A 22,358-nucleotide genomic window follows, 5' to 3' on the forward strand; every position below is an offset into this window, starting at 1 on the left:
AGAAGAAAGTATAAATTACTTAAATCTCACCATCCAGAAGCAAGGTCACCACTGTTGATATCGTGTGGCCTGTACCTGCTTCTCTGTGTTTGCGTTTTGTAACTGAGCATTTCCCTCGGCCTTTAAATAACTTTGTAAGACATGATCTTTAACTGTTGTGCAGTTATTAAGAATGTGGAAATATAATTCATTTAACAAGTTTTCACTGATCCTTGTGTAGAGATAAATTATTTCCAATTTTTACAATTGTTAGACCTTCATTTTCAAAAGAGGGAATTTGTCTTGAAGGAGGAAGTGTGAAGAGGTCCATGCAGATCTAAGGTAGCTCTCCGGTCGCTCTGGAAGTGCCGTGTTAGAAATTCTTACCACCGATCCCAGTTCCCAAAGGGGCTGATATTTAGCCCCGCTGGCAGTACTCTGTCTAATCACGAAGTTCCTTGTCTGTTTGTGTTATTTAGAAGCAGGCTGTGATCCAGGCCCTTTGTGGTTTGTTGCCAAGGTGGCGCCCTCCCCTCAGCAGCTGAATGTGCTGCTTCTACAATAAAGGGTCGATGGTGAATCTTCTCCCTCCCGGGGACCACTGCTCTTCCTGGTGCCCTGGCTGGGATATGGCGAGGCACTTTAACGGGAGCACAAAGGCTCCTGTGGCAACTTTGTGAGTTTAGCCTGCATTATTTGTTTCGTACCATGTGCTGCTGCTCTGCCAGTGACTTCCACAGTGCCAAGCACTTGTATTTGCACAATTACATTGCACCCTACTGTGATAAAAAAATTACCCCCAAGTACATGTATATAAAGTGGTTCTATTTAGTTAAACTACAATAACACTGGTGACCAGTAGAAATAAGAATCACTACTGCTATTTTAAAGGCATATAACGAGCCCCCATCTTGAGGAGGATGGCAGGAAATGAGACAAATGCAGCTTCTCCACAGCCATTCTGTCTCTCTGTGTGTGTTACCTGAACACTGGCAACATCATCTTGTTTGATCTCAAGTAGTGAAGTGTTTACAGGGAGTGAAGACTCAAATCATGGAGGGCTGTATAACCTACAGTCCGCATCTGAAGGACACATTTAAGCAAAAGGCAGCCATTGACAGGATACTATCATCCAAGTCACTCAGCAGTTTAACTGTTGCATTCTTTACTGGCTGAAACTCTAGTTTGTTGCCTTGGGAGCACAGAGGATGTTATTATATACCAACTCAGGAGTTACTGCAACTCTTTCTGGGGCTAACATCTGTATGGTGTAATTAGAAGACACTCTCAGATCCTAAAACTGTTCATGTGGACAGTTTTGCATTCTTCATGTGTCTTTTCTGTAAGAGTCAATACTTACTATTGGCAGTCTCATCCTCTTCCATCTCCACCCCTTGTCCCTTTCGCTCAGGAGTGGCACATTGCTTACTCCCAATGCATTTTCTCAGCCACTGATAGTTCTGCTCTAGCCACAGTGGAAGCTGTTTCTTTAAGGATCAGCTGCTTATCTGGGAGAACAACAGCCAGAGGTGAGAGGGCCCCAAAGGTATCTATCTACTGTTTTTCTTTTTAATCTCCATCTTTCAGAGATGGGAACCCAGGAGAAGAGGGGAGCTGGAGGGGTAGGACCTGAGTTATTGGTTTCTCTGCTGTCTGGTTTCTGACCTGTATGACCCTAGAAGTGATCCTCACTCTTTCTCCCCCACCTTCCTGCCTCCACTTGGTGAACTTTCTTCCTGTTTCCATCTGGCTGGCTCTGGTGAACTAGCTGTAAGAGCCAGTAGAGGGCTTTGCAGGGTCACTTACAGGGTTGGTTGTGTCTGATGCACAGGAAGTATGTGTGGAGATATTTTAATTTTTGTGCACAAGTGTGTAGCTTGGAGTGGCATTGGCTCCCTCTGGTTTGATTCTGATCAAAATCTGATCTGGTTTGATCGAAACCAAGAGTGGTGGGTTTGTGCTGAAACGATCCTGACGTTTCAGGAAGGGAAGAATGGGTTCAGGGCTAGTGATCATTCTGTGATATGGTATCATTAGTATGGGTCCCTATAGTTCTGAAGAAGAAAATAGTGTATTGGTCATTTAAAAAAGTAATTTTAGCTCATAGACTCCCTGCCACACTTGAGTAACTTTTGGAAAGTGTAATATTTTACCTTAATCCCTTTAAGTGGTAGGCACTTTTTCTATATTCCCTTTACTGTCCTTTAACTGATTAGTGAAATATCTGTGTGAACCCAGAAGTCTGATTTATTAATTTTATTGTCTTTTTTAATAACTTACTTCTCCCTAGTGCTGGGTACTGAGGCCCAGACACTGCCATGATTTTTTTCTATAATAATTGTCTGTCCTCCCCCGGCCTGCAGCCTCAAGGGGCTACTTTTGGATTTCCCAGCTTTAATGAAGCCTCTGTCTGTTTCTTCCCATGGGTGGGTAGTAATAAATCTGCTCAAAATTCCCCCATCAAGATACATTGTGACTCATTTTAGGGTGTATAGCAGAACAGTGGATAAGACTCAGCATCCTGACCCTCAGACGTGTTCCAGGGACAACTCTAGAAGAGATGTAGAAGTGAAAATGCCACATGTCAAACTGGCCTTGACTTCTTGATCTGGGAGCCTTTCTTGGCCCAGGTCTGAGGGTTTTAGCCATGGTTAATTTGCTGGCCAGGGTGCTCCAGAAATTCTGAAGCACCTCTCTGGGTAGTCAGGCAGTTGCTGATGAGAATGGTGTCTGAGATGTTGCTCTGGAAATAGATAACAGGTCTTGGGGTCCATGTCCTAAAACCATGGTAGTAAAAGATTGCTCAGAGGAGAGACTCTGAGTGGGGAGACGCACATGCCCCAGCCCCTTCTTGTTTGCCAGCGTAAACACTTAGGCATCGTGCTGGTAGATCCTTCCTTGGCGAGTCTGTTCAGATTACTTTCCATAAATTCTCATTGTTGCCTGTAAGCACAGGTCTCAGGTGTTTTTAAGGTTCAGGGCAAAACAGATTTCTGTCTCTCTCCTGCTCTAAGGGTAACTGGCTGTATTTGTAATGCACAATGCCTGGCTCTGTATGTGTGTACGTGTGGGTATTGGGCTATCTTTTATTCATGAAGCACGTTTAAGTGCAAAAGTCTAACAGAAAATGAAAGTAGCTTGGGTCTTTTTCAAACATTTAATTTTTATGTGTTGATTTGGAATCATGGAATGAAAAGCACACAGAACTTGGAACATGATAAAAGATTAATGAGAAACAAAGCCATGAACTCATCAGAGTCTCAACTCCACTAAATTACAGGCCCTAAAGAGTCACAGTAACTCATCTGTGTGTCACAGAACAGAACCATTATTGCTTGCTTTGGGTCTGACTCAGTCAGCAGAGCAGTGCGGAGTGAGAATGTTGTGTCGATGCTTTTAATGCACAGGTTCTCAACCCCTGGCTACTCATCTGAACCACCTAGGGATCTCTTAAAAATCGTCTGTGCTCCAGGTCTACTGAATCAGAATTTATAAGTGTGGGTCCCACAAAGCTCCTCAGATGCTTCTTTGTGCAACTAGAGTTGAGAACCACTGTTTTTTGTGTCCTGGGTGGCTGTGGTAGAAGTGGAGATCTGGTGGGATTGATTCTGGATGGGGTCTTCTGATTGAAATTGGTGACATCTGACCTGAATAAAATATTGTAGATGTAAATCTTGTTAAGTTTGCCTTAAGAATTGTTTGAAGTAATCATATTCTTTTCCACTTTGGGGAATTTTCAGTTACTCCATAATAAAGATGTCATAGCCACTCATTTTTTAAATGATGAGTTTAAATATTTCCCCTCTGGAACACTCTTCCCTTATAAGGCATTACAGTGGTACCTCAGTACTTGTTGGCTTCAGAACTCATCAAATCTGGTGCTCTTCGCATTTTGACAAGAAAAAATGTTTCAGCGCTTGGTGCTTGCTCGCCACTCAGTTGCACTTGCTAGAACTTGTATGAGTCATGATGCCACCCCACAAGAAAAAATGCTTCATCGAACATCACTTGCTTGCCACTCATGGGAACAAATTAATGATGAGTACTAAGGTACCAGTGTATGACCTATTTTGTCTCCTCTGGAGATAGTAGGGAGAGCACATCAGTATCCTAGCTGTGGTATTGTGATTTATACTAAGAAATACATAATTTGGTTTTCCTTCATCCCTGTTTCTGTCCCAGAGCTCCTTAAACCCTTGCAATTTTCTACTTGGTGAGAGAGTAAAGATGTCTTTTGTTATGTTATTGAGGTGAGTTTTGGAAAATGCCTGGGGAGTAAAGGTGTCTTTTGTTATATTATTGAGGTGAGTTTTGGAAAATGCCTTGGATTGGGGCTGGTTGCCAAGAGACCCAAAGAGGTGATTTGAAGATTGGAACTGAAGGGGAGAGGAGAGAAGGGCTGGAGGTTGAACCAGTCACTGTGGCCGGGCCTGTGTAATGAGCCCTCCATAAAAACCGCAAAGGACTGGGTGTGGAGTGCTTCTGGGTTGGTGAGCATCTGGAGACTGGGGAAGAATGGTGTACCTGGAGAGGGTGTGGGAACTTTGTGCCCTTTCCCCTACCTTGCCCTATACATCTCTTCCATCTGGCTGTGCCTGTGTTAATGTCCTTTTATAATAAACCAGTAATCCAGTGAGTAAAATGTTGCTCTGAGTTCTCTGAGCCTCTCCAAATTAATCAGGCCCAAAGAGGAGGTTGTCAGAACCTTCAGTCTTTAGGCATGTAGTGAGAAGCACAGGTGACAACCTGGACTTTTGTTTGGCCTCTGAAGGGGGTGGGCAGTCTTGGAGGAACTATAGTATCTGAAGCCTTTTCCAGGTAGAAAGTGTCAGAACTGACTTATTATGGGACACCCAGCTGCTGTTGGAGAATTATTGCTGGTGTGGGAACACCTCCTTGTCCCATGTTAGGATTGGTATGTGAATAATTAATAGTAATAGTGTCTGAGTTTTCTTTTCGGTCCTATGATTTGAGCCAGTGTTTGCCTTAAAAGCCATAATGTGGCCTGATTTGTGAAGCTTATCTGGGGAAACTTGCATTCTCTCTTAAAAATGCCTGAAACCTAGACAGATACTTAGGTGGGCGTTTAGTTCCAGACTTATCTTATCCTCTATATGAATAATTTTCTCAAGAAATAAAAATTAACATGAGTCTTAAATATTGAGTGTGATTTTATTTGGCTTTTACCAGTTGGCTCCTTGAAAAGCCCTTTCCTTTTGTTCTTTACCTGTTTATTTTTTGTGTGCTTGTTCTTTGTTTAATGTTAGAGTATTACCTTAAAATTACCCATGGAACTTAAAATAAAACCAATGCACAGGTCTCAACCAGAATAATTAATGAAACTCTCTGGGAGTAGAGCTCAGGCATTGTTGTACCTCAGGTGATTCTCATTCTCTCCAGCAGTTTTGCAGACCAGTGTTCAGGTATTGCTTGGTGGTCTGCTTGCTGACCAGCCCCTAATCTTTCTTCCTTACTCTTTCTAACATTGCCTTCAACCGTGCACTCTGTATCTGTTATGGCCTCTCTAGACCCTACCATTTCTCTTCTGCGGGTGACTTTAAAAGTCCCTCTTGTTAGAGTGGAACTCAGTAGACTTCTCTACTTTTGAACTTGGCCTTCAATAAATGATAACATTGTGCTGATTTAGCGTTCTTTTGGGGGAGCTCAGAGCTCTTTAATAGTCTTATGATTAGTCCCCACAGTGTTTCACTAGAGTCAGGTAAGGGATTCCTTATCGTTAAATCTAATACCCTGAAATCGCTGGGCTCTCCTGTCTTGTTCTCATCTTGACTGTTACACCTATGAGGTTGGACAGGTTCCCAGATTGCCTTCCTGGTAATCTGAGCAGTAAGATTTACTGCCTAGCTTTTCTTTACCTGGAGAATAAGTCCTGCAAGGACTTGAGAAAGATATTCTTTCTAATCTTTGGTGGAGAGATTTACTTGATGGGCTGGGCGTGGGTAGCCTTTGAAGAAGGATGTTGTAATGTTAGGGTTAATGTGTGATTGTGGGCATCCAAGCTGGGCCGGTCCATGGCAGAACCAGTGACACCAGTGGACAAAGTGTACTACCAAGTTGTGTCATTGGCTGATGTTTAAATTGCATCAAATTAAAGGCTATTTTTCATTCTCCGTTGTGGTGTCACCAGAGGGTGGAATTAGTGTCATTTTCTGCAGCCTTGAGCTTCTGGACCTGTCACTCTCCCTGAGGGTCACTAGGGGTAGTAACTCAGTATTTTATAATCTGAAGAGGGAAGAACTTCTCTGGAAGACTTCTTAGGAGAGTTATTATTCCAGGTCCACCGAACCCTACTCAACTTTGTTTTTCCTTCAGTCCTTTATTAAAAAAAAAAAATCCTCCCAAACAAAAACCAAACCCGTAGGCCCTGACCTGGTAGTTCACTTGGTCAGGGTGTCATCCTGATACGTAAAGGTTGTGGGTTCCATCTCTGGCAGGGCACATATGAGAAGTAAGAAGCAGCCAATGTGCATAAATAAGTGGAACAACAAATCTTTATTTTTCTCTTTCTCTCCCCTGCCCCTCCCTCCCTCTAAAAGCAGATTAAAAAGAAAAACCTGTAATAAGTTCATGTTAACTCCTGTCTGTCATACTTAAAAGAGCAAAAGGTACTGGGGGTGGACGGGGGAGTGTGGCAAGCACCATGGTTTTTTGGTTTTTTGTGTTTTTTTTTTTGTTTGTTTTTTTTCTTTCATGAAAGTTCTCCGTAAAGCATGGGTCATAGAATGTTTTGAGTGCCTAGTCATTTTCTAGCGATTTAACAATAGTTCTTCAGGTGGTTACTTAGCCCTTACTTTGAATGTTGTATCGTGTTGGGAGTGCAGGTGTGCATGATGAACCCTCACCAGGAGAAATTGTCTGGTGGTGGGAATCACTCAAGCACGTGTTAAACGAGGCAGCATATGCTACATGCCGGGAGAGATACAGCCCAGTGCTGTGGGGATTCAAAGGAGAGAGAAATCACATTTGACTTGTTTTTTTACCACTTGGATTCTGGCAATATTCCTGCTTGTACATCTTCTGTGGTAGAAAATCAGACACAGGCCAGTCAGAGACTATCGCTGGGCAGGGTGGGGGAGGAAACTCACGTTACATCTTCCCATCCTCAAATTGTAATCTTTCTTTGGTGATTTCTCCCTCCCCCATCCTCCAAACTCTGTTTCTTTTTTCTTTAAATCCCCTCATTCAAATCCAGTGTTGCAGGAGCCAACCTTATATCCATAGAACAATTTAACTTTGCTTTTGGGGGCAAGAAAAAGGAAGAAGATAGATCTGAAAGCTTGATGCTAGGGATGGAGCTAGTTGTAAGTTGGTCAAGAACCTCATGGACCTGCAAGGTGTTGCTTGTCAACTATATGGTTTCTATTTGGAGAGCTGCCTTTGCGGTAGACCAGAACCTGCAAGGTGTTTTTCCCTTCAGGCTCTGCTTTCTCCCTAGACATTTTGTGAAGGCCACTCCTTAGGCAGCCCTTGTCTTTTTTGCTGAATGTCAGCAAGCATTGACTGTCACAACTCTGATGCCAGGGAGGAAGGTGATGTTTTTACTTTCTAGCAAAACAGCCCCTGGCCTTTTGGTGGCTCTACATTTAAAGGTCAGCACCCTCTCTTTCCTTCTCTTGTCTCCTCTGTCCTCAGTGTCATCTTTTCAACCTGTCTCTTCTGGAGCTGTTTTTTTTTTTTTCTGTAGAAAGCACTAGACCTGTATTTTAAAGAGAGTAGCTTAAGTCTGAAGGTTCCAGTGTTGACTGTGAACTTGAGATGGTCACATTATTCCTCAGGAGTAAGTTTGTGATTTAAGTTTGTGTAAGTTTTTGTCTCTTAGAAGAAAGTAATTGACTTTTTTTCTCCCAAGGGAGGGTGTTTTCTATTTAAACCATGTATTCTTCTTATTATTGGATTATTTCGCAGTTTAAGCATGTTGTAATTTTGAGTGATTTTCTTACTGAAATTGGCTGGGGCAATTATGGTGGTTTTAGTGGTAGAATTCTCATCTGATGTTGGGGACCTATTCATTTCACAGGTCTTGCACCTATCTTGATACAACAGGCATGTAAATTGCATATACATACAAATATTTTTCAACTGTGTAATGATGCTGGTTCTAATGAAGAGCTTAACACTTGCCATAAAAGCCCCTTTTAAATTAAGTTTGTATGTGGTGATTTTTAATAAGTAGATTATGATAAATCTTTCATGATGGTGATTAGTTGTAAGTTTAGTCAAACATCTGTTTATTTAGCAAAGTAATCATGAATATTCCCTTTGCAATTAGAACTGATTTAGGGAAGATCTATATTTATAATTAATAGATATTGAAGGTGTGCTAAATATACTTAGGCTTCTGTTCCTTCATATTCCTTCCGTGTTCTTTTAATAATTTTGTTCTTTTTGGTGGCATTCTCTACTTCTGCTTGCTTCCTTTTGTGTATTGAAACTCTGATATTTTAAAAAAGCAATAAACTCTTATAATAAAACACTCATTTGCTAATTAAGTCAGTTTTTATTCTTGTACATCCATGCATGGCCAGTGCATGAGTTAGAGTTGTTGGGTGTACAGTGAACCTGAAGTAAATGCTACTGCCTGCTAGACACTTGTTTCTAGGTCTGTTGGCCTGTCCTGTACAAAGAATATTTTGAACTGGACCGTTCATGTTCCCATGTGAGTATGTAAGTGGTGCTGTGCTGATTTCCCCTTTGCTCTCTTATGTTTTCTCTCAAAAGAATCACCTGTGCTCATCTCTTCCCTTCTTGCATTCAAGAAAATAATATATTTGATGATGTCCTTTGTCAGATGATAACTTTTAATTTTGGTCCCTTTCTTATAAATTCAGAAGTATATGTGCAGAAAGAAAAATGATTTCTCAACAAGCGCAAGATAATAGTGGGGAAAGAGGGTTTGGAGAGAGAATAAATACTCCTGTTTATAGAAACATGTCAAAAACTCAACCTGAATCCTTCGATGGCCACACAGAGTAAATTCTAAGGTGACCATATATACAACTGATTTGTCTTATTTGTATCTTGCAAATTACATAATGCTGAGCAGTGTTTTCTTTCTTTGTTAAACTATTCATAAACTGATATTTAGGAAGATCAACTCCAAGAACTTTAAACTAATTAAAAATAATACAGTTAATTTTTAAAAATGTCCTTGATAAGTAGAGAGACACTCATCCTTTATAAGTAAAAAGTCCTCATTCAACTATGAAGATTTGTGAAAAGGTGAAACGGGACAGAGGTCCAGGACTGGGGTGGGGTGCAGTGGAGCTTTCGGGATGTTGCTGTGTCTTGTTTTCAGACTCTTCTCTAAGTAGTATTCCTGTTGCAGTGTTCCCATGCCATCAGTGACTCATAATGCTACAGCGAGACAGCTTTAGAAGCCTTAACACAGAGTAAAGTAAGTTCAGATTAGGTATCTCTGACTATCCGTGAGGTTATGATTGATGCAAACTTCCCCCTTTTTCCAAGGCCTTACACAAATTTACCTTACAATGATTTTATCTTCTTTTGCTCACTGAGTATCTCCATCATAGATGTAGTTAAGTCTGTGATGACCCTTCTAACTTGTGAAACCTTGTATAGTCTGATAGAATGCTATCAGTGACAGGCCTGGATGGCCTGAGCCATATAAACATCCGAATGTGCTGCTAATTCTCAACCTTAGCAAGTGCGCTAGTCAGCCTGTGCTAGTAGTAAGTAATGTTTGACTGCAGACAATCCATATGACTCAGAGACACATTTTGTTCTATGTTTTCTTTGGTATTAAAGTAACTTTTAAAAAGCTAATGTCAGAATAATTGAATAAACACTTTATGAATGATTTTGCATTAAGTACACACAGGGTGTCTTTTGTCTGTGTGTGTGGAGGATGCAGCTTGAGTGGCACAGGTAGATTTTTATATATAGAAATGTAGGGAAAATGTGATTCATGGGGCAGCTTTCCAGGTTGGCCAAGTTCTTTAAAGTGACAAATATCTCTGTTCTGTTGAAAATTACAGATATGCTGGTGTGCCTTATCATTAAATGAATTGTTAAAAGCTCTGTATCTTGTGCTTTGGATATAAATAGCACATGTGGCTATAGAAAGGACTCTTCAATGTAGGATTGCCTGTGGCAGTTCCTGCCCTTGTCTCTCAGAGCAATCATGGATTTGCAATAATTTTTGCCTCTGTTTTCCACTCATGTAGATCACTGACACTTGCACTAACATGGCCAATTACCATAATTCATTGTTTCTGTTGCAAGCTCACAGGATGTTCCAAGAAATTGGCATTGGATGTCCAGGGACGGTTCTGGGAGAATGCATTCTCTGGATACAAATGGTTTCTCTAACCACAGCCTTGAAGGGAAATTGGAGTCAGATAATCCAAAACCTTCAGTGTTCAGCTTGAAAGATCCTTAGGAAAAAAAAAAAATTTCCCCAACTGACAGCAGTTATCAGAGCCTGGTTGACATATTTGACAACAGTGAACATCAGTGATTTGAGGAAATGACTCTTGCTTGTACAGGCCCACAGCATGGTTTTTCTCACAAGGACTAATTTTTTAGGACATGCCATGGTAATAATTTTTAGCAGTGCTTTAGCTAAAGGCAAGTGGTGCCTTTTCATTATCAATGTCACTGTGTTGTATTGTCACTTACTTGGGCGTTCTCTCCTTTTTTTGCCTTTTATTTGATGGATGTAGGAAGAAACCACAGTAAGACAACTGGGTGAACAGTGTATTTTGATAATTGTAGAGTTAATATATTTTTGTATGATGGCCCAAATCTAGTTATCTCCCCACCTCCATACCCCTTTCTCTGTGTGTGTGTATGTTTTATTGCTTTGGATTAGGAAACATCTTGGTCTTTTTTATATCTTTTTTATATGTTTGGCTATCAACTGCCCAACTCAGTGTTGTACTAGCCTACTTATCTGATGTAGTGTTGGGCCCCGTGGAAACACAGGCTTGCATGAAAACGTGATACTGAAGCAAGAATCCGGCACTCATGAGAGCCCTTCCTTGGCTGGACTGTGCCTATGATATTTTTTTCCTGCTTTCCTGGCCTGGTCTGTATCTTTGTCGATGTTTCTTGCCTTCAGAATCCATTTAAACAGACCATAATACTTGGTGATATAGTTGCTCTGACTAGGCTTTGCACCTTTTCTTAGATGTGCCCTGTAAACAATGCTGGCATGCATGATAACTATACTTCTAGAGGACTGCCATCCCCTTTGAGCACTGGACAATAACCGAGTCAGCCAGGTGTATGCGGGCAGTTATTCGTCTGAGTTGGTACCCACAATGTCTGTTAACTCTCTGATATATGGCAGAAGTAACTTTAAAGTCAATTTAGAAGTTCATAAAAGACACCCTCATAGTATGTGTGAGAATTAAACTAAGTACCTGGTGAGAATAGGGAAAAGTTTAAATATGAAATGTTTTCTTTCTCTAAATTATCTAATTGAGTAACAAGCTTAAACACACAGAAAGTTTTAAAAACTATGTGTGCTTTATAAAACATTCCTATTTCAGTAGATTATAATTTTTTAATGTATTTTATTGATTATGATTATAATTTAAGAGACTGTATGCATTGGTTGTTAGAAATCCCTATAGTTATTAAGAGGCAGGATAGAGTGTCTCAAGGTGGTATGGAACAGGTTGTTGGGTTAGGAGAAGAAGGGGCATTTTAGCAGGACGGGAAGGGCAGGTGAATGAAGGGTCCAGGCATGCATGATGGTTTGGGGAGCCTGAGTTCAGCGTATGGAAAAGGAAAGGATGTGAGGATGTTCCTGCCGCAAAGAGTCAGCACCCTTTCTCGATCAGTTAAATTTGGGAGGGGGTGGTTAAGTTGTAGATCAGTGGTTAAGTGTTTGTCCATAGAGACTAAGATTTTTGTCCAGGGAGTAAGAATTTAATTAATAAACATAGATAAGTAGAAGCGGAGCTGGTGTTGGGAGACTAGGTAACCACAGAAGTTCACCTTCAGACAAGCTGCACAACCTGTAAGTAGGAATGTTCAAGCAGGAGTTAGTACTATGTGAGGCGCATATAGACAAAGTGTGTGTGGCCACAAAAAAATTTAATTCATCTGCAGAGAAGTTGATTGTTAATCCAGTAAAGCATTACAGATGCTGCAGATAAGTCAAAAATTAAGTTCGGAAGGCTTGAGGGTTGGGTTGGAGGATTTGGAGGCATTCCACGGACTGATTCCCATGAGTGGAAAGATTCAGAGCTCTGATGAGGAAGGTTAAGGAAATATAAGCTCACAATCTCCTGTCAGAAATCCTTAGGGTCACATCTTTCTGAATTCAGAAGTTTTGGGGTTTTAGACAGGTTATATGGTACTGGTATGGTATATTAATTACATACTCCCCTCAGTGGGGTTGTGGATAGCAACCCCGTAATTAAATAATATATCTGCAGTGAAATAATGAATATTCACACTAAATGCATTAAAGACTTTAACTTCACATCTGTTCAAGTGAGTTTTGTAGTAAGGAAGTTCAAGTTAGGTTAAGTTTTACTACCAAATGTGTTGCGAGAAAAATCTTTTAGTTTTTAAAGCTTTTTGGAGTTTGCAATTGTAGATAAGAGATTTTAGACCTCTAGTTTGAGGCTACTGTGTCAGAGAATTTCAACAAGGAAAGACCACCACCCACCTATGCCCTTACCTCCACATCAGAGACAGGCAGAAAGTCAAATGTATAATGTAGGAAATTTCTTTTAAAAGATGAATTTATACTAGTATCTCTGGACTCTACAATTTTTTCCCCTTTCATTTAAGTTAGCCTTCATTCTGGGGGGTATGAAATGATAATATGTACTTTTTCTGTGTTGGTGGTAGAATTTTTCTGGTTTACAAATGACTCTGATGAGGAAAACCATTCTAGGTGCTTTGTTTTTTTTCTTTTCACTCTCTTTTTTAAATTAAATTAAATAGGTGCTTTGTCAGTGTTACTGAGGTCAATTTAAGGTATTGGACAATATAAATAAACAAATGTATTTTAAGTGGTGTTGGTGTTTCATTTCTGTGGCAGCATTTCTTTTCAGTGTCTAGTCAGTGTCTTCCCCTCTCTCATTGAAAAGAGCAAAAGCCTACCTAGACTTCAGGTTCTGAGTGTCAGACTTGGTTGAAAAGAAGCATTCTTAGCTTCTCTAGGTGACTTGACACGTTCTGTCTTGGCTCTGGGTACATGAGACCTTTTGTGTATAACAGCCCATAAGCTAGGACGGTATAGAGGCATGCATTGTTTAGAATATCATGTGAAGAGGGGCAGCCTGTGTTGCTGCATGGGCGCTGCCCATATCAATTAATCTCTCTGTACCACCCCCGGTGTTTTACCTGATTTTTACCTGATTTGAGAGATGGGTTAGAATGGTGAAGGTTATCCAAGTCAGACTAATGTACTGGTTTAAAAAAAAGGAACTTGGCCAGGGGAACCTTATGTTGTAGTTGTAGACTTCATTTGGCTTAAAGACTTTTTCTACAGAGACTGGCCTCAGTATCCTCATTTGTTTAAAAGATAATGGCATAGGGCCCGTTGTGACCTACAGCAATATACCTGCCCTGGCAAACCCTTGGCTAGGGCAGGATTTGGAAAACAAGGAGTGTGCTTGCAGTTTTCTAGGACTGTTATGAGCACGTGGCCCTGTTGCATTCCCTGGTTCCTCAGCACCCTCTGGACACTGGCCTAGTCATGAGCAATTGGCTGTGCAAATAGCGTGTGGGCGTTTGCAGACGGAATTCTTAGGATGGGGCCCAGCGCTTTCCCAGCTGACTGCTCGCGGGAGCATTACCCAGTGTGCAGCTGTTGCCTGAATCACAAGTAGGCATCTGAGTGTAGGGCTGGTGCTTGCCTCACTCCCCCTTCTTTTTATTTGCTGCTCTGTGAATATCTGATCTATGGGGCAGGATGTTGGCTGGGATCCAGCTAAGTCAGCCATATTGTTGGATATAGTACTTTAGCCTCTCCCCTTCTCATTTTCTCCTTTTTGTCAACATTCTAGTATAAAGTGCATTCTAGTAGGAATTGCACTGGCCATGCTGGTCTCTATAAATTGAAAGAATGTTTATAATCTGCTCTTTCTTTGCGTTTCTAAATTGGGTGGCCAGTGAGATTTGGCTGGTGGGCAGAAGTTTGCTGACCCCCTGGTTTAGGGCTTCTCTGTCTGGCTTGGCCTTCTTTGTTTCTGTTGCTATCTCAGGAGTGTCTCTTCAAAGGCAGCTGGCTTAGCATTGATCAGGTGCCATGGTTTTTTTGTTGTTGTTTTTTTTTCCTGAACTCTTATTCATGTGGCTTGGCAGCTTAGAGACAAAAACGTGGTATTGACCCAGTGATCTTAACTCACTCCCAGCTTTTTAAGGGACAGATCACATCCCCCTTTAGGGCTGCAGAGGCCAGAGGTTCAGTGCTGCTCCTGGATAACAAATTCCTGTTAAGCATCTTAACTCACAGTTTGGTATAGAAGAGACTGGGTTCAGAATGATGTGTTTTAAGTTCTTCTTGGAGTACTTTGTGCTTTTGGGAGAGTAATCTGAGTGGGATTTTTTACTAACAGCCATAATGATACCAGAAGACAACTCGAATCTCTAAAAGAGCAGAGGTAGCACACGACAGGCTCGTTGGAGCCTTGGATGTTGTTTGTAGGCGTGTTAGGCATCAAAATTGAGGTGATGATTTTTCTTAAACTTATTTTTTTACATTGAAAAACGCCCTGCCTGGCTCGTTCATTTTGTCAGAACATCTTCCTCAGGGAAGGACTCTGTAAACCACTTGGCCAAGTCTTACAGTGAGGTGGGAGATTATTATCCTCTTGCAGACAGAGACATACAGTATTTTGGAACAACACCATAGACTTGATGGTTGGCCAGATTTATCCAGCCCCAAGTGGGGAACCCGTAAAAGTTGAAAGCTACTTTTGGCCTGCAAAAATTTCACTGGTCTGTTGGATTAGTAACCATAAGCATTAAATCACTAAGGACCTCTAGTATTTTAAGTTGTAGGTCTTCATGAACATTTTCATTTTTTCCAAAAGCTTAATTTTTTTAGAGCTGAATAAATCCCCTTGGGTCCATGTACTTGTTCTGATTTGCATAGGTATACTTAGCTCCAGCGCCAAGTTGTAGGGGTGATTTCTGTAACCTACAAAAAACAATTGGAATATGGTCTTCCATCTGCCACCAGTTTGTATTTTGGGTAAATGATGCCAAGAAGTATGTTTTATAACTGACATCTACTTCCCGTTACCTGAAATAACTGAGTAGATTTGTGCAAACTTAATTCAGTGCAGTATTGCTTATATCGGGCAGCCTGGAGCCCAAGAGGAGTAACATCTCGTTTTGCCCCAGTGAGTGGAGTGACTTAGTTGTCACTCCGTACATTGTAGTCTGGGGGCCTCTGATTGAGGCTGAACCAAAAGGAAATCCTGCTATTCCGGAAGGGCTCATTGTTCTTCCCCCTTTCCCCTATCTTTGATGGGGAAGAGTAACATTTGGTGATTTCATAAGAGCCAGGCACTGATGTGAAAATCCACTGACCACATCTTTTACCCTTGCCAGGCAGTCTGAGGACCAGGGGGAAAAAGTTCAATCTGTCTTGTTTAGGAGACTTCTTGAAATACAGTCCTGCTGATGCTGGGCAGCCAGAGGCACTTTGTATCTGGGAGTGAAATATAAAATCTCTCTCGGTGCTGGTGAACAGTGAGATGTATGCTGAGTTGTTGTGTTTGTGTCCTTCAGAGTGTGCGTCAGGCGGCTGCAAACGCTGCTGTCATTTGATGTGGCTCTGTCTGAAAGCGGAAGCTGCTGATTTCAGACTGGCTCCCTGTAGGATAATGAATTGTCATGCCTCTGCTGATTTTCTAACAAGTTTGTACAACGTGTAACACAAGCTGACAAGACAAACAATTTTATTAATTTAAGCCTGCCACTAATGGGATTGCAGTGTGGTATGAATGTAGGAGTATTCTACAAAACTACAGGCGTGGGCTACCCCACAAAGACTTGTATTCTGAGTTTGGTAATACAAATAGATTATTTTTCAAGAAGCACTATTTGGTATTTCCATTTGTCCTGTATTTATTTGGATTTGAATTGAAAATTCCTTTAGAATGTTCAGGAATTTATGAATCTCAAATGAAATGAGCCGTTGCATCAGCCTTTGAAGTATTTGGTTTTTACAAACCAATTATAACTAAAGGAGCTTTTGTCTTATATCTGTCTAGAGTTCTGTCTTCCATTGGGAGAGTGCTGAAGCCTATGAAGAGATGGATTATATTGTTATGGCCTCTGATCTGCAATATTTTAGTTTTAAATTCTCATGTTCTCATATATGAAATTGACAATCTGAGATAGTTGAATCTTGGGTCGTTGGCTAGAATTGATTAACTATGTTTATGAGAAGAATTCATCACCCAAGAGAAACGAGGTTAATCCGGGTAGATAAGAAAGAGGTCTCCTATGAACTCTGAGTAATCTGATTCTGGGTTCTGAGAGGGGTGTTTCCAGCATGGAAAATGATCCATCATGAGGACCAGGGAGTTTGAAAATCCACAAGAGTACATAAATGTTGGCATAATTTCAGCGAGAGTGGTTATATTTCAGAGCTTCAGAGATAGTAACAGTGGGTTTCTTCTTTCAGGACACTGGGTAAGGAATGTAGCAATGTAGCAGGTTCTTGTCGCTTGTGTAGCCACCAACATGCAGGCATTTAGACAGTGCAGGCTATGAAGTGTGCCAAGTTAATGCAGCAGACAGTCAAGAATTTAGGGCACTGGCATTAAAAAAGTCACTTAAAAAATCTTAGTAAATCTAAAACAGCAAGTGATTGAGGCTTTTGCCTTAGTAGTGTCAGCTTTATGTGTTGTGTTTTGGGATCATTTACTGTTTGCATGCCAACAATTGTGATGTCACTACCTGGTAGTCCTCCTTTGCTCTCTTCCTGGTCTCTCCCTCACAACGTCTGGTTTAGTAGCAGCTTATGTACTTTGGACCTGTGAGTTGTTCTAAAGCAGATTGGGGGGTGGGATGTGTGACTGCAGGTAAGTTCTGTAAGCGCATTTTGTATAATTAAAAAACAATCATAAACTAGAGAATAGTTGTTGGTATGGTTTCCGTTTTGTCTTCATTTATCTTTTAAGAAGTAGAATTGCCAGCTGCTACCAGAAATAACAATATATTTACATAGTGGTACAAATTTCAAGTAGTTTCCAGATTATATTCCCAATACTAATAAAAGTTATTCTTCATTTAAATGTAAATGGTATTGCTCTGCTTATCTTTGCCACTTCCTGAAAGCTTTTTTTAAAGAAACTTTTTGTATTGAGGTTAAACATCTAGTCATGTGTATAAGGTACAATAATCTTAAGTATACACCTTGATAAATTTTTAGGTATGTATATGCCCATTATCTACCACCCAGATTGACATAGAATATTTTAGCATCCTACAAGGTACCCAGTCACAGACAGTACTTTTTTTTTTATGCTTGAGGTAACCACTATTGTGGTATCTGTCATCATTGATTAGTTGTGCCTATTCTTAAGCTTCATTGAATGGAATCATACATCGGATACCCATTTGTATCTGATGTTTTCCATGCTACATTATGCCTATGAGATGTATCCATGCCGTTCTGTGTATCAGTGGTGGTTCTTTTGTGTGTAATGTACCATTGCATAAATAAACTGCACTTTGTTTATTCTCTTAAAATGGACACCTCGATTTTTTCCAGCTTGGATCTGTTATGATAAAGATGCTAATACACATTTTTGTATATGTCTTTTGGTGGACATGCACATTTTTTTCTCCTGGAAGAAATAGTGTACCAATGAATGGTGTTGGTTGGATCATAGGGCAGATTAATGTGAATGGATTTGAGCTTTTTTGACTTTACAATTTTATTAATATGTCCTTATTTATTACTTGAAAGACCTAATGATGAATGGGAAAGTAGTGGACTTTAAAGGATTTGGTAATTTGTGTCTGAAACCAGCCTACCACTAGTTCTGAGACATTAAAAGGATAACTAAATTTAAATCTGTTTTTGAATTTGTAAAATGGGCATTATAATGGTGACTTTTCTTGGTTGTTGTGTGGTAAATTGGGTTGAATAAGATAGTATATAAGAGACATTTAATAAACATTCCTTTTCTTTTTTCTGTTTACTTTCTAAAGAAATCTGATCACATTCTCATAGCTAAAATGGGAAAGTAGTTGTTAGAATTTAACACTGTTAAGTTTTTTAAATTATATTTTATTGATTATGCTATTATAGTTGCCCCAGTTTCCCCCTCTTTGCCCTTCTCCATCCTGCACCCTCAACTCCTGCAGGAAATCCCCCCACCTTTGTTTATGTCCATTGGTCATGAGTTTAAGTTCTTTGGCCACTGCATTTCCTATACTGTAATATACACCCAGATGGCTATTCTGTAACTGCCTATTTGTACTTCTAATCCTCTCACCTCTTCACCCATTCCCCAAAAGCCCCTCTGATCTGGCAACTATCAAAGCGCTCTCTGTATCCGTAATTCTGTCTGTTCTTGTTTGCTTAGTTTGTTTTTTTAGATTCAATTGTTGGTATGTATGTATTGTCATTTTATTGTTCATAATTTCGACAACTTCTTAAATAAGTCCCTTTAACATTTCATATAATAATGGTTTGGTGAAGATGAACTCCTTTAGTTTCTTGTCTGGGAGGCTGTGTATTTGCCCTTCAATTCTAAATGATAGCTTTGCTGGGTAGAACAATCTTGGCTATAGGTCCCTGCTTTTCATGTTTTTGAATATGTCTTGCCTGCAAAGTTTCTTTTGAGAAATCAGCTGACAGTTATGAGAACTCCCCTATGGGTAATGGCCTGCTTTTCTCTTGCTTTTAAGATTCTCTCTTTATCTTGAAACTTTGGCATTTTAATTATGATGTGTCTTGGAGTGGGCTTCTTTGCATCCATTTTGTTTGAGATTCTCTGTACTTCCTGGACTTGCATGTCTATTTCCTTTACCAAATTATGGAAGTTTTCTTTCATTATTTTTTCAAGTAGATTTCCAATATCTTGTTCTTTCTTTCCTCCTTCTAGCACCCCTATGATGTGAATGTTGGATCTCTTGAAGTTGTCCCAGAGGCTGCTTACACTATCCTCATTTTTTTAGATTCTTTTTTCTTCTTGTTGTTTTGATTGGTTGTTTTCTTCTTCCTTATGTTCCAATTCATTGATTTGATTCTTGGCTTCATCCACTCCACTGTTGTTTCCCTGTAAATTGTTCTTTATTTCAATTAATGTATCCTTTGTTTCTGACTAGATGTTTTTTATGCTGCTGAGATCCTTGCTAAGATCCTTGAGCATCCTTATAACTACTGTTTTGAACTCTGCACGTGGTCGATTGTTTAGCTCTTTTTCTGGAATTTTGATCTGTTCTTTTGTTTGGACCATGTTTCTTTGTCTCCTCATTTTGGCAGCTCCTTGTTTGTTTTTATGTACTAGGTAAAGCTGCTATGTATGACTCCCTGTTTTGGTAGCCTGGCCAAATGTAGTAGGTGTCCTTGAGTGTCCAGTGACATGGCCTATCCTATCCCCCAAGCTGGGTACTAGAGGTGTGCCCTCTGTGTGGGCTGAGTTCACCTTCTTGTAGTTGAGCCTTGGGTGCTATTGGCATGTCAGTGGGAGAGGGGTGTACCCAGGCCAGTCAGCTGCAAGGGTTGGCTATGACCACTGACCACCAACCTCTGCCATCCGTGGATGATCAGCTATGCAGGGGCAGGGTGGTGGTTCCCTGATGTGGTCCATTGCTGTCCACTGGGTGTGCGAGCTCTGGTTTCTTGGGTGGTGTAGGCCAAATTCAACCCCCACCTGTGTTCTTCCTGGAACCATGCTGCCTGAGCTATAAAGCAATCTGAGATGACTGTTACTTGGGCTGGGCTTGGAGGTACCCAGGCAAAGCCAAACTGTGAACCTAGGCTGGCTGGTGCTAGCTAGTACTAGGTTGGTGCCACTTAGCAAGAGGTATGGGGACTGGGAGCTCACTGAGACTGGCTGTTGCTTGTTTGATACGATTTAGAAAGTGGTGAAGCATGAACCAAGACCAGTCATTCATATGGAACAGCCAGGGTTAATAGCTTGGGTGGTCCCAGTTGGGTAGGAGCTTCAGTGGATCTCCGGGGCGGGGGCAAACAGTGTTAGATAGGTTGATGAAGTCTCAGATAAGGCACCCTGCATGTCCACTCTGTTTGGGGAAGGGCTCAGAAAAGGAACAGTGGTCTCTACCTCTCTTTCTGTCTGGGATAAAGCTGACCCCTAGCTCTTACCTTGGTGCCAGACATTTCAGTTCCTCCCTGTATGTTATGGTGCCTTTCAAGCTGCTGCCTTGGTGCTGGAACTCAGAGGGAGTGAGTCTGAGTAAATCTGTGTTGGGTTCATTAAGGGGAACTGCTTGGGACTTAAGCAGTTTCTTCTACCATTTCAGTCACTGTCAGTTTACAGCCAGAAGTTATAGGGACTTACTTCCTGGCACTGTAACCCTGGGCTGGAGATTCTGGTGTGGAGCTGGGACTCCTCACTCTCAAGATATCCTTCCCAAATTTCTATCCACCACATGTGGATGTGAGACCTGCCAGTCCTGCATCTCTGCCCCTCCTACCAATCTGGATGGATGTGATTTCTTTAATTCCATAGTTGTGAGACTTCCATTCAACTTGATTTCTGATGTTTCTCAGTGATGATTGTTCTATAGTTTAGTTATAATTTTGATGTGGCTGTGCAAGGAGGCAAGCCATGTTTGTTAATGCCTCCATTTTGACCAGAAGTCCCCCAGAACTGCTAGTTTTATACTTACCTAGCTTTGCCAAGTTCAGTTATCTATGTGTGCATACATGCTAATAAAAATTGGTTAGAGGTTAATGCATAACTTTGTAAGGAGTTTCAGAAGACACCTGTCTTGTATATTTTGTCATTATATCTTTTATTATTGAGGATCAAGTCTCAGCAAAATCTTTTTAGCTTATTATCTCTATATGCAATAGTAATTTGGAGTTCTAGCTTTTTGTCTGTTTTCCCTTTCTTTAGTTACTTGTTTCTTCATACCTTCAAGCATTGAGAACTTACTATGTGTCTAGGCATTTACTAATTGCTGGTATTGTAAGAGAATGGACCTGATGGACTAGAAACTGCATTATAAGCCCTGGCTGGTGTGGTTCAGTGGATTGAGTTCTGGCCTGCAAAGCAAAGGGTCACTGGTTCGATTGTCAGCTCGGCACATGCCTAGGTTCTGGGCCAGGTTCCCAGTAGGGGTCGCGTGAGAGCAGACCACACAGTGGTGTTTCTCTCCCTCTCTCCCTCTCTTCCCCTCTCTCTAAAAATAAATAAATAAAATCTTTTTAAAGACAGAAACTACATTATAATTGCAGACCATATTCTGAACAAATTTGTACGTCATTGGAATTTCTATTTATAGCACAATAATTTTTAGGGCACGTTTAAAAAGTACAAAAAGATTTCAAAAATATATTTCAAGTGGTTTATTCCTCTCCAAATATACCTTAACTAGGACTTCTGGAAATCACCATTTTCATCATATCTCCATATGGTTTTCTAGGTCACCTACCACTACCATTTTGGCCATCAAGCATAAGATTAGCATGCTGAAGAATTGTGAATTTTTTGCCTGCCCCTAATTATAAGTCAGCTTCCCTTACTTCAACTAAGTTTAACTATCCCCAAACCCAAATTTCTTTTTTTGTGAAGGTTGAAGATTTGGGGGAGTAAAATGCTTTTAACAGTTACGTGTAAATTTCTTTATTCAAGCAAATCCCTAGACCTGAGGACTTCATAACTAGAGCTGTCTGTGGTGATCACTTGACCAGCTGTAGTTTTGTGGATTATTTTTTAATTTTAAGGTGGGAAAGCTGTGGCCACCATCTCATCTTGGTATATTGTGGAGTAATTTATCTCCTTGATTAACTGAGAAAGTGTCAACTAAGGGAGGAAAGCTAAGCCAAAACAAATAAACAAAAAAACAACAACAGAAAAACCCCAAAACCCCCCCAAATCCGTAACATGCCAAAGATAGAACTAGATTTACAGAGACATAGACATTTAAAATAAACAAGGTCACATTTAAACTGTTCTGTAGTACTCAACAGTCTCGTTTATTCTTTTCTGTAAGTCTTCAGGCTTTTTTTTGTTTTTGTTTTTCAAGATTTTACTTGTTTACTTTATAGATAGCGGGGAAGGGAAGGAGAAAAAGAGGGAGAGAAACATCCATTGGTTGCCTCTTGTGGACCCCCAACCAGGAACCTGACCTGCAACCAGGCATGTGCCCTGACCGGGAATCAACCGGCAACGCTTTGGTTTGCAGGACGATGTCCTACCCACTGAGCTGCA

At 40.6% G+C, this 22,358-nt stretch overlaps 1 protein-coding gene and 1 long non-coding RNA gene across 2 annotated transcripts in view; both read left to right on the plus strand.

The window, feature by feature from the left end:
- The window catches only part of SND1 (staphylococcal nuclease and tudor domain containing 1), a 419,288-nt gene that overhangs the window by 77,744 nt on the left and 319,186 nt on the right, over positions 1-22,358 (plus strand).
- On the plus strand, positions 1,905-6,321 carry LOC118497172. The gene is made up of 2 exons (XR_004899711.1): positions 1,905-4,229; positions 4,284-6,321. It is a non-coding gene; the product is annotated as an uncharacterized LOC118497172 (long non-coding RNA).

The sequence above is a fragment of the Phyllostomus discolor genome, chromosome 10 (assembly GCF_004126475.2).
Source record: "Phyllostomus discolor isolate MPI-MPIP mPhyDis1 chromosome 10, mPhyDis1.pri.v3, whole genome shotgun sequence".
Lineage (NCBI taxonomy): Eukaryota > Metazoa > Chordata > Mammalia > Chiroptera > Phyllostomidae > Phyllostomus > Phyllostomus discolor.